The following is a 15,378-nucleotide window of genomic DNA, read 5'->3' as shown; positions in this document are numbered from 1 at the left end:
CAAGCATTTCCCTCACTGGCCTCTGCGAAGTGCTGAGCTCGTGTTCCACCGGGCTTGAGAAGCGGGGTGATGGGGCTTGGGAGGCGCCAGAGGCTGAGGGCACAGCCCAGCGGTCCACTATGGCGGGGGCGACGCTCAGAATACTTAACAAGGGCACAGACCAATCAAATCAGGGAGACGTTGGGTCCAATGTGGGGCCTGGGAGCCTGCTCTCTGGTTCTTACTCCTCCAGCTGCCCCAGGAGGTCCTAGGTGGTATGATGGCAGACCAGTGGGGACCCATTACCCACCTCCATGGGAGCATGTCAGCGAACCCCACTCACTGTCCCCGGTAAACCAGGCACACAGAGGGCGGCCTGTCACCCTCAGGTTCTGCTGAATAACAAAGCCCGCCCGACACAACAGCTGCCTTTTAGGCTCTGCTTCTGCGGGTCCGCGGCCCGAGCGAGGCAGGGCCCCACGACACCTGCAGTCCGAGGCCACCAGCGAGCTCTGGTGTGCAGGTTGGCTGCTCGAGGCAGGGCCCCGCGTCTCAGGCTCCAGCGGGCGAGCCTGGGCCTGTTCCCAGGGCCAGCGGTGTCCTGGGAGGGGAGGACAGCCATGACTCCCTGAGGCAGGGGCTCAGGGCGGGGACAGGGACGGCCCCGCCTGGTTCTGGCAGCCACAGCAAACCGCGGACACAGCCCAGGTGCACACCACAGACAGAGCCGCGCGCCGGCTCTGGTTAAAAGGGTGTTGCAGCGGGAGGAGAAGACCCCTTTTCAATCTGCCACGAATGCTGTAAACGGAGGACCCCCACAGCCTCTAGGCTGCGTGGGGCCGCAGGGAGGGCGGAGGGCAGGGCCCGGTGTGGAGAGCTGCTCGACGGGCAGTGTGTGGTGGTGGAGGCAGCAGAGAGGAGGTGGGGGTCTCTTCTGGATGTTCTTGCCTGTAAACCCGGAATAAAAGCTCAGGCCAGTGGGGTCGATTTTTGTTTTATGCATTTAAGTTATTTTTTTTCTTTTACTTATTTATGAAATCAACAGAGTCTGGGAGTAATTTTCCTCCGGGTTTTCAAAGAAGGCTTTAAAAGGTTGGCTTTGCATTTTCCTGGCAGAGCCGCTGAGCACAGCTTTGTAGACAATTGAGGGAGGATGTATTTATATTTAATGCAGTCGCATTTGATGGGTATTTGGGTGAAGGTTTTTTAAATAGAAAAAAGGGACTGGGTATACAAAAGATCAGAAGGGACACGCCAGCAAAGGCTGAGTGAGGCACAAAGGAGGCTCGGGACCCCACGTTTATTCTTCAAGTGCATTAAGCCTATTATGGCAGAAGGAAGGGATTTTACAGCTTTCTGTCCAACGAATGAAACCAGAAACTCTCAACGGTAGACAAAGCTTTTTTTTTCCTCAGATAAAACAAAAGTTCTTCCATTAAATCTCTTTTGCATTAAAACTGAATACATCAGATATTTTAGAATGCATCTGGTATGACGAAAGGTTCACCGTTTTGCAGAGAGAAAAGTCGAGGGCACCCAGTTCGCACTCCAGAGATGAGGGGTTTTAGCTGCATCTGAGTGATACTCATGAAAGACTACGGCACCTCCAAATCGCAAAGCGGAGTGAGAATACCAGAGAAGTCCGCGAAGCCCAGAAAACACCCTGGCTGGTGCAGCCCGCAGGCAGGACCCACGCACGCCGTACCTGCTCCCGTCAGCTCTCTGCCCGCTTCCCGGGTGACTTCAGACGCGGCATCTGCGACCAGCACGGTAAATACAACCACGGTTCACTTGGGCAAAGTGCCCCAAGCACAGTTCGGTTCCATGAGATGATGTCACGAGTTCCATCTGGGCTGGTTATGTGTGGACAGACGGCGTTCTGCCCAGAAAGGGGGAGTGTGCACCGGCCGCTGGGCCCGGGAGCCTGCACTTGAGGGAGGGACCCTGCCGCAGGCCAGCACCCAGCAGACGTGGCTCCCGGCGTTCTCCAGCCTTGCCAACCAAGGACACGCTGCAGATCCAGTTCAGAGGAAGTCATGGTCTTGATCAGATGGGCCCACAGTCTTGATGGGATGAGGAACCAGCAGAAAACTCGCTCTCAATCCCATTGCCCCACCATTCTCCTCCCAGGACACCAGTGCCCATCTTGACCCCCTTCTTGCAAAATCATTAGACATAGTCAAACACAGTCACAGCTCTCTAAGGGCTTGTCTTAGACTCCAGAGCTGACAGGGAAATGGCTGGGTCCAGCACCCACTCCCATCTGGGCAGGGGCTCTGCTCAGACCTCCTTCTCGGTTTCTCGAGCACGTGTCCCCCACGGAACACTGCGTCCACTTGCCTCGGCCACCAGCCCCACCCCCAACTGGGGGGATTCAGAGACACACACCCAGTGGTGTCTTTCCGACCAGTCCGGCCTCAGGCAGAGCGGCAGAGAGGGCGGTCGTGGAGACAGTGGAATAGGAATCCTGCACTGTGTGGCCGTGGGGAAGTCTCTTAGCCTCTCTGTTCCTTCTGGTTCACACTGGGAGGTGAGGGTGACAAGCTGTACTATCTCGGGGGCTGGTCAGAGGGTTAATGAAGCAGTAAAGGGGTCTGGCATCGAGGCCACGCTGGTCCGGTCTCAGCTGCCAACAAGGAAGTCGGTGAAGCTCACGCGGGGCCTTCGGTCTCCGCGCCCGCATGTCCTCCGTGACCTCACCGCTGCATTCATCAGGAATCACCGCCCTGTTCAGCTTCTTTTGCACCCAAGTCACATGGCACAGCTTCAGTCCAGCCGGTGCTGGATGTCCTGTGTCCAATTCTGATGCAGCCACAGAGGCGAGCGGAACGCATCCTAACTTCACGCCCCGAATTTTCCATCTGTGAAAGCAGCATGAGTCCTGCCAAATACCTCTTCTCTCAGGGACCGGGCCAGAGTGACACGTGTCTGCACAGCAGCTCGACATTTGGGAAGGAAGAGAGGCACAGAGGCAGAAAGGATTGTTTTCACGTGTGACGGGCACGTTCATATTCCCCAGGATGGATGTAACCTGCAGCGACAGTGAGAACGGCAGCCTTTTCACACCACCTGGTCCCCAGGGGAGAGCCCTAGCCCGACCCTAGCCTCATGCGCCTTCTGTGGTCCGGGCTGGGACGCTACCTGTCCCGCCGACTGGAGCCTGGCCCTGGCCCGGCCAGCAGCTCTCGGCAGAGAGGCAGGTGGAGTGACACAAGGAAGGCGGTCCAAGTACCACCCCACTGTCAGCAACCCTGCAGCGTCTCACTCACACACACACACACACACACACACACACACACACACAGCACAGCCACATTTCAGCATCTCGCACAGCACACACCCTGAAATCCACAGTCCTGGGCATTTCCTATTACAGACTCAGCGCTGAGCATATTGCAAACTTGTCTTCTGAGAGGCAGAAAAGGTCAAGTGAGCAGCCTCGGTTCTCTAGAGATAGAAACACGTTGGGGGGTGGGCGCTGGCATCTGGGTTTAGCAAGAGCAAGGCAATTTCCAATTTGAGAGCCTCTGCCTTCACCCAGGCACCCTCTCAAAATGCATGCAGATTCAGGGCACCTGGGTGGCTCAGTCGGTTAAGCATCTGACTTCGGCTCAGGTCATGATCTCACGGTTTGTGGGTTCGAGCCCCGCATCGGGCTCCGTAATGACAGCTCAGAGCCTGGAGCCTGCTTCAGACTCTGCCCCTCCCCTGCTCTCTCTCAAAAATAAAATATTAAAAAAACTTTTTAATGCATGCAGATTCTAGGTGCTGGAGAATGTCTCTCCAGGACACCTGCTCCGCTGTCTGCAAACACCTGTCGTTCTTCCTGCACAAAAGGCAGCTGCTTTAAGCAGGCCACAAGCAAGATGAGCAAGTCTCCAACAAGCCCCTTCCTCGCTTTTCGTCGACGTGGAGCACCCTGGGCAATGCCCCTGGGCCCCGGGAAAGTGGAGAAGGCTCACTCCCGTTTGCAAAGCGCCCGCCACCACGGTGCTCCACAGCTGTCAGTCCTGCAACGACCACACTATCACACTTGAATGAAAACCGATTCATCAGTGCTTCCGTGGGTCAGCATGATCGCACAAAGAAAAGGCTAAACTGCTTTCCAGGGACCTTCCCAGGAGCAGGCACAGAACACAGAGAGGCGCACCCTGGTGTCTGGAGCCACAGCACCTGCCCTGCCCAGCGGCGCCCCAGTGGACAGCCTGGCGACCTTGGGCTTCTGTTAGCTTGTGCAGTGCTGTCTGCCAGCAGGGAGCCCTCACGCACATTCCCAGAGGGAGTATTAACCCGGTTTTCCCTTCTCCACTTACACTCGTCCTGAATAAAATACTAGGACAAGGAAGGAAGCAGACAGGACGAGGCTTCTCCCCCGACCTGGGGCTGACACATTCCCATTTCTGTACAAAGCAGCAGCCCTGTCCCCACAGAGCTGCCTGGCTCCACACTGGCCACTGGGCTGTTTCACGTGGCTGTCACTGTCCCTCAGGGGCACAGGGGCTCCTCACTGGGGCCTGGGCAGCCTGTCCCCTTATACCCAGTGTGCTGCCCTTCCTGCCCACCGGGTCCAGAGTCTGACCCCACGGCACGGCCACCATGGGGAGCTCCAGGGGGGGCGGGAGTGCACCCCCCTCTCTGCACTAGAACTGTGTCCTTACGAGGCAGCTGCCGGCCACACCCCCTTCTGCCCCAGCTCTGAGAAGCTGGGTTCCCCAAGCGGGCTGGGCTGTCTGGTCTACACTCTTCCTGGGAGCCGGGCTCCCCACCCCATCTAGAGGGAGTAGGCTGCTTCTCGGGCTTTCCCAGCCTGGCACGTCTGTAGCTCTGCCAGGAACACGTCACAGAGCACTGGCCTCACCTGCTCCAGATGTGACATCCAGCGACAGGATGAGGCAGAAGCCGGGGGGCCAGCACTGGGGACCACTGGTGGCTCACCTGTGCGGAACCTGGCACATTGGGTGTCCTGCTCTGCTCCTGGTGACTCTCCCACGCCTCCTGTGGAAACGAGGACTGAGCACTGTCTTCCACTCAGGACACCTCCCCTGCTGTCCTCCCAGGGGGGGAACAGGTGCCCAGAACACGTGCACAGATACCAGGCCTCCTGTGGCTGGCTCGGCTTTCCGAGAGAAACCAGCTCTCGCACCAGGAAAACCGTCTCCAGCACCAGAGCGAGCAGAGAAGGAACCCAGGGCCTTGAGGGCGCCCGGCCCCCAGCAGACCTCCTGAACGCACCCCCCCCATGACCCACTCACCTCTCCTCCAACTGGGCCACAGACCTCCCTCCGCAGCGTCCCGTCTGTGCCTGCGTCCTGAGTCCTCGTGCTCCTGCTGGGCCGGGCCTGACCCTGTGAGTGACTCCTTCCTGCACACATGCGCTGCCCCCCCCCCCCGACACGCTCACACTGGTGCACACACATACACACTCACGTGCACGCTCGGACACACGTACACACGCACACCGACACTCAAAGACCCACGTACACGCGTGCTCACACTGCTACACATGCACACACGCTCAGGCACACACACACACGTTCTCCTCACGGGCACCTCAGGGTAAATGATGGCCTCGCACAGAAGAGAACACCTTCTGCATGTCTGTCTGCAACATCAAGGTAATGGATGGAGGGCGTGCAGGGAGCAGCGAGGGACGGTCCCTCTGCGTGAGGTGTGTTCACACAGGAGAGGGATGGAATGACCTCAGTCCCCTAGGGGAGGCACTGCGACCGAGAGAGAAGCGTGAAGCAGCCTTTTGGTTCCTGTGCCCACTGCATTCATGTGACCGGCACCCACTGTGTGTGGCAGAGCCGGGCTGGGTGTGGGGACAGAAGGGAGGCCAGGCAGGGGGATGCCTGTGGTGGGGCACTAAACAATCGTCACAAGCCGTGACATGTGCACAGCCTCTGCGCGACAAAGAAAAACCAAGAGCAGCTACAAGTGTGCAACGGAACCCGACCCAACCTTGGGTCAGGACCTGTGGTCCCTGATCGAGCAGACTGATCTTCACTGCACCCGGGACAGGGGTGTCTGAGGCCGTGTGAGGAGCGCGGTGGAGATGGGCAGCGGAAGTAATCCAGACCCCACAAGGGGGCCTCGACAATCCAGCCAGTGATGAGGCCCTCTTGGGTCAGGACCTGGGGGCGGAGGTAGAAGGAAACAGGGGGCCCCCAGAGCTTCTTTCTCCACTGCAAATATGGACAAAGGAAAGTAGGAAACACACGGTCTCCTAAGAAAACTGAGGACACACGTGTAGTGTTTCCGGTCGTTCTAAAACAGAACTGTGGAATCGGAATGTTTTACGGAACGTCTGGGTGGCTCTCCGCCAACTGACCGGAGTGGCAGCGGCCCCTGTACTGTTCCAAAGCAAAAAGTATGGACGCAGGGTCTTTCTACTTCTAAGTTTCAACATGCAGAGAACGGTAACTACAACGTAAATCAGAAATATGAGCAACGCACAGTAAGGTAACGTGTACGCCCAGACCCCGTGCGCAGAAGACGCGAGGCGGTCGCAGCGAGCCCGCGTGGAAGGGCGGTGTGCCCACGCGGCCAGGCCCCACTCACGTTCTGCAGTGGGTCCCGGGAAATCCCAGACGCGAGCCAGGACACAGTCTCCTCAGTCTCCTTTGCAGCTGCACCCTCAGGGAGAAAATAAGTGACACTGATGGTGTGCAGAAACGCACCGCGTGCGCACGGAGGCTGGGGCAGCCTCAGGACCCACCATCTTCCCGCCTACGTGGATGTCCAGCAGGACGCTCAAAAGGCGTGAGGGACGCAGACCAGATCTGGTTTTCAGTACAACTCCACACGCCGTGCGGGGCTTGGCACCACGGAGCTCAGCCCGCCTAACGCCAGTTCAGTTCACCCCACCATCATCAGGACCCTCAAACGCTCCCTCTCTTCACACCTCCACTGATGCATGAGGACGTGGACGCCCAGAAAGTGAGTGGTGTGTCTAGGGATGGGACACATGATGTCAGTGGCAGAGCTGGGACAGGGAAGCAGATCGACCTCCCCCAGACTCCAGGAGACTCCAGCATCTCCGCAATGATGCTCCAGCAAGCGCGCTGCGGACAGAAGGAGCTCCCCGACAGCAAAAGGGAAAATGTCCAGCACCCAAACGTATCACCGCTGAACACGATCCCGGAGGTACCAAGAGTCGGGTGGTTTTCACACAGATTTGGAACTCAAGGTTTTTAAAAAACATATTTTGTTGTATTAGTTCTCCATTGAAAAATACAATTAGTTCATTGAAAAAACAATTAGGAAATGTAAATATACAGAAAAGAAAAATCACACAGAAATAAGCATTGATGTGTTTTCTTTCAGTCGTACATATATAGTGATAATTTCACATGTCAATTTGGCAAGGCCACGGGGCCCAGATGTTTGGTCAAAAGTCAGTCTGGAAATCTCAATGAAATTACTTTTTAGGGGTGGTTAACATTTAAATCAGTGACTGAGTGAAGGAGATTACCCTCCGTAATTGGGGGGGGGGGGAGGCTCATCCAATCAGGCGAAGGCTAAGACTGAGGTCTCCCCAAGAAGAGGGGATTGTGCCCGACGGCCTTTGGCATTGAACCACAACACCAGCTCGTCAGAATCTCCAGGCTGCCCTGTGCATCTGAGACTCACCAGGCCCACAGTCATGTGAGCAAATTCCTTAAATCTGCCTCTCAAACACACGTATACAGTATACATATATGTCTATTTAACTGTAGACACACACGCATTCTGTTGGTTCTGTTTCTTCAGGAAACTAGAGAAAATGAGTCCAACACATATATACACATTTTTAATAAAAATAAGATTTTCTTTTCACACTGGAGTAGAACGTGCTTTTTTCGTGAGAGTAAAGCAGGCACATGTGTCCATCAGGAGAGGCTCTCACATCCTGCCCCACCAGCGGCTGCACGGAATTTGACCGTACAGGTATGCCAGTTGTTCAGCCGCAGATTTGCCAAGTTTCCCGATGAGGCTGCTCTCCTGCTCTCGTCCAGCATTTCTTACAAACCTGTCCCAACGGTGACAGAGAGCCACCCTCGGCCCCGGGTGAATCAGCCTCCGTGCCTCCTGGCGCCGAGGGTCACGGGGTCCCGGGGCTCCCGGCCCTTCATGGACTTTGGGGGCGCATGACGGGGGGGGGTCTGTTGGGCCCCGGGCTGCCCCTCACGAAGCCCTTAGGGACCACAGCCTGACGTGGCCTCGCAGGTGAGCGGTGTGTGTCCCAACCGCCGTCTACACCTGGGCTGCTCCCTCATCGATAATGTAATTATCAGGAGAGTCATATTGCTACACACACAGCGTTTTCAACCATTTATCACAATGTTGATCTTTATTTTAAATATAAATCAGGCCATCATTTATGTCTTTTATGTTCTTTGTATTTATTCAAGAATATTTAACTGTAGACAAAAGGTGACTTATTCATTATTCATCCTGAACAAGGCAAGTATGGTAATTTGAAAAGGCTGACATTTGAGCTTTTTGCCAACACTAGCAAAATTATATCCTTCCCATTGTAAATCAATGAAGTAGAATCATCGTGCACAAAGGAATTAAATCGCCTTGTCACTTTAATAAGGCCACCTTATATACAACCTTCAACCAACGCCATTGTGCAGAGAATGCTTCCTCCCCGTCCTCAGCCGCCTCAGATCTCAGCTGGCTTTCCAATTACACGGGCGTCCTCTGTGTCCTTCCCTTTCCTGAGAGACAGTGTCAGAATGTCACGGGCCCAACTTGCTATCAGTGGCCTGCACGCATCGCGGCAAATTAGCACTCCCGCTCCAGCCTTGTTGGCATTTTGTAAACCTGTTTAGTGGGTCTCCCTCCACGTGGAGCCCTCCCCTCTCATTCTGTCTCTTGCTTCTCGTGCCCACCCACCCCCCCCACACACACTCGTACGCACACACACGCGGTCACACGTGCACGAGCAGTCACACACACCTTAATTCTGTTAACTCATGTTGGCTTTCATTGAGAGAGTTCCACATTCTCCAGGCAGGAAGCATCTTTGTAACAAGAAGTGACAATCTTTCACATGTAGCCCTCTTAGGTAGACATCAAGAAAGGAACAGGTTGGGCTGGGGAGCAAACTCTAACACGAAGAAACAGCTTAACAGCAGCACAGAAGGCAGTTTTCGCTGACATCAGCAGGTTGAACACTGCTCTCCCTGGAGTTACATTCGTCACAACAGGGAAGATGTGCCCCCACCGGACGCAGCCAACAAGCCTCCTCTATGCAAACAGAGCATCCTGACAGATGTCCAGGGCCAAGAATCTCCAGGTAGTGCACAAAATCCCCAACAAGAAATCCAGAAGTGGAAAGATAGGAAAGAAAAGAAATTAACAAAGAGGAAACAGAAAGAATAAAGCAGCAGAGGGAACTTGCTTAGGAAGTTAGTTATCAATGGGATAATAGATGCTGGTTTTATCCACAAGAGGAGGATGCCACAAAAGACCTACCCTTCATTCAGAAAACACAAAATAGGAGCCTTTTTTCCGATTTGATCGGTGGGATATACAGAAAGTCATCCGGAAAGGGAAACGAAGACGGAGATGGAAATTCAGAGAAAGAAGTTTCAAGGATTAATCCAGCAATTTTGAAAATAGATTTCCAATGGAATTTCAGACATTGTCGCTGTCCCAGAGAGGCCAGTTGTGCCCTGCGACCCCCATGTGGTGGCCCCAGGCATCTGCATTCCTCCTCTGGGCCCTGGGTGTCTCATGTCGAGGCCGGGGGCAGAGGGCAGCTCTCGCTCCCTCCAGGGGGGCAGCCACACACCCTGGAGAGAAGCTTACCCTAGAGCAGCGGAGGGCACAGAACAGTTTCCTTGGAGAACCGGGCCACCCAGGTGTGGGGGAAGGGTCGAGTTACATCTGCCGTTCAGGTGAGCTTGCTCTGGGACACAAAGTGACTTGCCCACATGACCCAGTAGGCCTCCCAGGAAAGAACTGGATTCAGACCCAGGTCTGCTGGACTCCAAGCCTCAATTCTGTCTCTCCTGCACTTCAGAGATGGCTGCTGGCCCTGTGCAGGTGTGTGAGGTCTGCTTCTTGATGGGCCACATGTCCCCTGCTCTGCAATGATGGCTTTGCTATTGGAAAGGGGCCGGAGGCCCTGGGGCCCCCTCACTTGCAAGTGCCCCCCTCATTTCTTCTACCAGTTCATGGAGTTGATGCCTACTGTGTGCAGGGCCAGCTGCCCACACACACCTGCACCTGTATCACTGCAGCTTGGCTGGTCATTTCACCAAATTCGACACTCACAGCCATGTTCCAGTAAGAGAGCTGGCCAAGCAGTGAGTGGGTGCTTGCAAGACACCCTCGTGGGTTTTCCTGGGCAGGACCCTGCCGGTGTTCGAGCCCCCTGAGAGAGCCGTCAGCAGGCTGGCATACTATGCAGTTTGGAAAAACCAACAAAAGACCTTCAGTCTTTTAAATCTCCCCTGAATTCCTCTTGCCATGAGATGCTTGAATGAGGAAACCAAGATGAAAATCACTAAAAAGGATCCACAGTCGACTTTCGTGGCAGCTAAATGAGAAAATAGCACCACGTTTTTTTGCTCACTGACAGACGCTGTGCCAAGTTTTCATTTCTTTTTCAGTTCTTTGAGTCTTCTAATAGCATGTATTTAGTAAATATATATTTAAAGAGGAAAAAGGGAAGTGAGATTATCCAAAAAATAATACAAGAAAACTTGCTAGAACTGAAAGATGGGACTTTCCAGATTAACAGACCCCCGTGAAGTGGCCAGCACGGTAGCCACACAAGGGCTGGGACCCCATTACTTCTCTGTGAAGCCAAGGGCACACCACATCCCTCCACCATGACCTGGAGACAGAACAAACATGCAAAACCCAGGAGCCACACCAGGAGCACGACCGGAGCAGCTCCACTCTGCCAGGCGGGGGAGGGGGAGCTCTGAGCAAGAACAGACAAAACCATGACAGAAACAGGCCCACCTTCCCAAAGGGAAACCTAGTGGATCAAAAAAATAGCTCCTGGGGGTGCTGGACACCCCACAGCAGGAGCACATCCAGCCCCAGCCCCTGGCTTCTGAATCATCCCCAGCAAACAGAGCCAGGACTCCCCAGAGAAGCCTCCAGGCCAGGCAGGGAAACTATAAGACGTACCTCGACTGTCTCGTGGAAACACAAAGTGAGAAACTACTCAAAATATGAACAAACAGGATGCATGCATGTCAGGAGGGCACGGCAATCAACCAGAGGCACCCATACAAGTCAAATGTGGGGCAGTATGAGCAACCTAACAAATAATGGCAGTGTGGGATCACAACCCTCAAAGTAAGATAAATATTCATGAGCCCATACTGATGGAAAGAAATAACTGAATAAATACAGAAGACAGCAAAAATTCCACTTAATACTTATAGAAATACCAAGAGCAATACAAAATCACCATTAGAATACCAGAAGAATAATGCCTGCAGAAAAATTCGTAGATAAATGCCAGACGTACGTGGCAAAACTTGAAGGAGAAACAAAATGCTTGATTGGCCTCCACAGCTCTCCCCTAAAATGTACCAATTGCTGTAATGATTTTCGTGTGTGCCCAAATTCTTCGATGCCCTCCCCAGAAGGTGGCACCAGACGCCCCTCTGCTTGAGAGTGGGCAAGACATACTCTCTCACTTCTGAAGAAAAGAGCACGGGAAGAGGAAAGCAGTAACTTCACAGTGGAGAGGTCGGCAGACACCACCTTGACCCAGTGATCGCGGTCAGCCTTGACAGCCATATTGACACCACACACCCTGATACGATCCGACGAGAAGGCACATCACCTCTGTAGTATCGTTCTCCAAAATCAACCACCTCAGTCTAGTCGTGAGAATCAGCAAACAAACCCAAACCAGAGGGATGCTCTACAAGATACCTGACCAGCACCCTCCCAAAGTGCCACAGTCGTAAAAACAAGGGAAGATGAAAAAACTGTCCTAAACTGCAGAGACAGAGAGCTGGGGGTTAGCGTGTGCTATCCTGGATTGGATCCTGGGATAGGGAGGGGATACTGGCAGAGAAACTGGGGCAATCCTAACAAAGTGATGGCAGGGTAGACACGTTGGCCCAAAGTTAGGGCCTTAGTTTTGATAAACGCACACGGTGGTGTAAGGTGTTCACGAGGGGTGGCTGAGGAAAGGTGCGCACGGGGACACTGCACGACCTTCACAACTCTTCCAGAAGTCTACATTGATTTTATAACGTGTTTTTAAGTTTATTTATTTTGAGACAGAGAAAAAGCAAGCAGGAAAGGGGCAGAGAGAGAGGAAGAGAGAGAATGCTAAGCAGGTTCCACACGGTCAGCGAAGAGTCCAGCGCGGGGCTCGAACTCACAAACTGTGAAATCATGACCTGAGCCAAAACCAGGAGTCAGACATTTAACTGACTGAGCTGCCCAGGTGCCCCTAATATTATTCTAAAATACAAGGTCCTTAAAAGGAAGTGTCATGACAGTGTGTGGGGATGTCTAACAATCTTGGGAGACAATGGTAGGGGGAGCTTAGTGGTATCAATTAAGAATCTTCCAGAAACAGAGAAAGAGTCACACCCTGAACTGAACCAAACCCCATGCTGTTGCCTACATAGTGCCCTCCATTAGTACCACTCTAGTAAGATATTTCTAAAGGAACACAAAGTGACAGGCACCTCAGCTGGTGAAAGTGCTCCCTGCAAAAAAAACAAAAACAAAGAAACAAAAAAACCCCCCCAAAATGAAAAACAAACAAACAACAACAACAACAACAACAAACCCACCACGGAGAACTGTAATACCCCAACCAGAAGTAAATACTATAAAACATTTTTTTCTTTAAAATGTTAAAAACTTCACATCAAAAATCCAAAAGCTGAAAACAAAACAGAAAGATTTAATATCAAAATAGGTGAATGAGAATTTGCTGAATTCAGGGAAGAAACTGAAGAAAAAGAAGTAAAAATTAAACTGTTTGGTGCCCCCAAGGGATAATATACTCAACTAGATATATAACAAGGGACACTGGGGACAGGAATAAAAACAGCCAGAAAAAATGGAAATAAGAAAGAAAGGTTTTTAAAGGATCAAAGGGAAAACCACTCGTACAGAAGACGGACAAAGATCTGATATTAAGGTGATCAGAAGTCCAAAAGGAAAATCACGTGACAATGAGAAGCTAATATCGGGGCATCTGGGGGGCTCTGTGGGTTAAACGTCTGACTCTTAATTTCGGCTCAAGTCGTGATCTCACAGTTGGTGAGTTCAAGCCCCGCGTCAGGCTCTGTGCTGACAGCTCAGAGCCTGGAGCCTGCTTCAGATTCTTCCCCTCTCTCTACCCCTCCCCTGCTCATGCCCTGTGTCTCTCTGTCTCTCAATAATAAATAAAAACGTTAACAAAATTTTTTTTTAAATAAAACTCAAGATTTTCATATTGGTTCACAAAGTGAAACCCAGCTGCTGCTGTATAGAAGAGACACATCCAGGACAAAGTGCTTTATGCTGAACAGGCGAACAGGTGCCAGCCAACACAACCAATAGGGAAGCAGGAATATGAAAGTCAGCAAAGAACAAGCACAGGAAAGGCATTTAAAAAGACAACAACAACACTTTTGATACCTAAAGCAACAGTTCACAATGAAGACATATCTATCATGAATACCTATCTACATAACAGTACAGAATCCACTTTCTTGATGTGGGAACTTCACAAGAGGCAAGGAGAAGAAAACCCCACTAAAAGTCCAGGAGATAACATCCACTTTATGGGAAAGCACATCTACTCTCAGTTTAAGAAAGGTCAAAAAGACACACACACGCACACACACACACACACACACACACACACACACACACACAGAAAGGAAATGGAATAATCCAGAAAGTAGATATTATGATAAATTAATTAACTTTGCCTCTGAAAATCAAGAACATGGTCCTCCTCAAATGCCCATGGAACATTCACAGATATTTACCACTTATCAATCACAAATAAAATTTAATAATAAAATACAAACATAAATCCCCAATAGAAATACAAAAAAGTTAGCAATGAATACAGAATTGAAACACCAAAAGTTCTTTTCTCTTGAAAATTAAAAAAAAAATTGTAATAAACAATAATTGACTGAAAAAAAAGTACAAATAAAAAGTGCAGAATTACCAACAATTAGTGTGATAAAATCACTATGTATCAGAATCCATAGAATACAATCAAAATAGTGATCAGCAGAAATTTTATAACTTTAAATAATTATACCAAATATAGTAAGTTAATTAAAAAAAGGAATTAAGTTCCTGACTCAAAAAGCTGGAAAAATAACAATACAATAAACAAAGAGAAAGCAGAAAAAATAACATAGTAAGTGTAAGAGCACGTGATACAGAATAGAAACCAAGTAATATATAATATTTATTTATTACATATCACTACGTGGAACTACTAATGGGCTATGATAAAATAGTAAAGAGAAAGACTAAATCAAAATGCTGTTTCTTTTAAAAGAAATGAACAGACAGCTCTATAATTGCCTAATCAAGAAAATAAAGGGGGTGCTGGGGTGGGTCAGTTGGATGAGTAACCCTTGATTTCAACTCAGGTCATGATCCCAGAGTTGTGGGATCAAGCCCCACATCAGGCCCTGTGCTGAGTGTGGAGACTGCTGGGGATTCTCCCTCCCCCACTGTTCCCTCCCTGCTTACGCTCTTTCTCTCTAAAATAAAAAATAAATAAATAAAAAAAAAGAAGTGATGAAAGAAACAACCATGAAACAAATGAACATAAAAATATAGTAAGATTTTGTACAATTCTATGCAAATTCATTTAAAAACCCGCACAAAATGAGGATTTCCTAGGAGAATACAATTTGCTAAACTTGACCCAAATAAAGCTTGAACAGACCTACTTCTATAGACAAAACACATGAAGTTATCAAAGAACCGTCTCAGGCAAAAGGACAAGGCCTAGGTGGTTTCACAGGGGACGTCCTCAGCAAATACAAGACAATCTCAGCATCATTAAACTGCTCTAGAGCACAGGGTATAACATTGACATCGAAAGCAATAAAGATAGTGCCAAAAAGAAAGCTACAGATCCACATTTCTTATAAATATCAATGCAAAAAATCCTAAATAAAATATGAGCACGAACAATCCACAACACATTAAAAAACAGTACATCATGTCCAAGTAGGACTTCCTCTTTCCAGGACTGTAAGGTTGGATCAATGTCAGAAAATCCATTAATATAATCTGCCATACTAAGAAAAGTTGTAAGGAAAAGATTACACGATTTTCTCCATAATAATGAAAAAAAAATCCTGATGAGAAAAACACCCAGTAAGAATGTATGCTTCTCTACACACACTCACATATGTGTATATCCATACCTGTACACATGCACACATGTGT

At 50.5% G+C, this 15,378-nt stretch overlaps 1 long non-coding RNA gene across 1 annotated transcript; it reads right to left on the bottom strand.

The window, feature by feature from the left end:
• Positions 1-972: 972 nt before the first annotated feature.
• On the bottom strand, positions 973-12,300 carry LOC123384978. The gene is made up of 2 exons (XR_006596854.1): positions 4,838-12,300; positions 973-3,010 (listed from the first exon to the last, which is right to left on the bottom strand). It is a non-coding gene; the product is annotated as an uncharacterized LOC123384978 (long non-coding RNA).
• Between the last annotated feature and the right edge of the window lie 3,078 nt (positions 12,301-15,378).

The sequence above is a fragment of the Felis catus genome, chromosome A1, assembly GCF_018350175.1.
Source record: "Felis catus isolate Fca126 chromosome A1, F.catus_Fca126_mat1.0, whole genome shotgun sequence".
Lineage (NCBI taxonomy): Eukaryota > Metazoa > Chordata > Mammalia > Carnivora > Felidae > Felis > Felis catus.
Note: the sequence above shows the minus strand (reverse complement) of the source record. Positions and strands in the feature narration are given on the sequence as shown.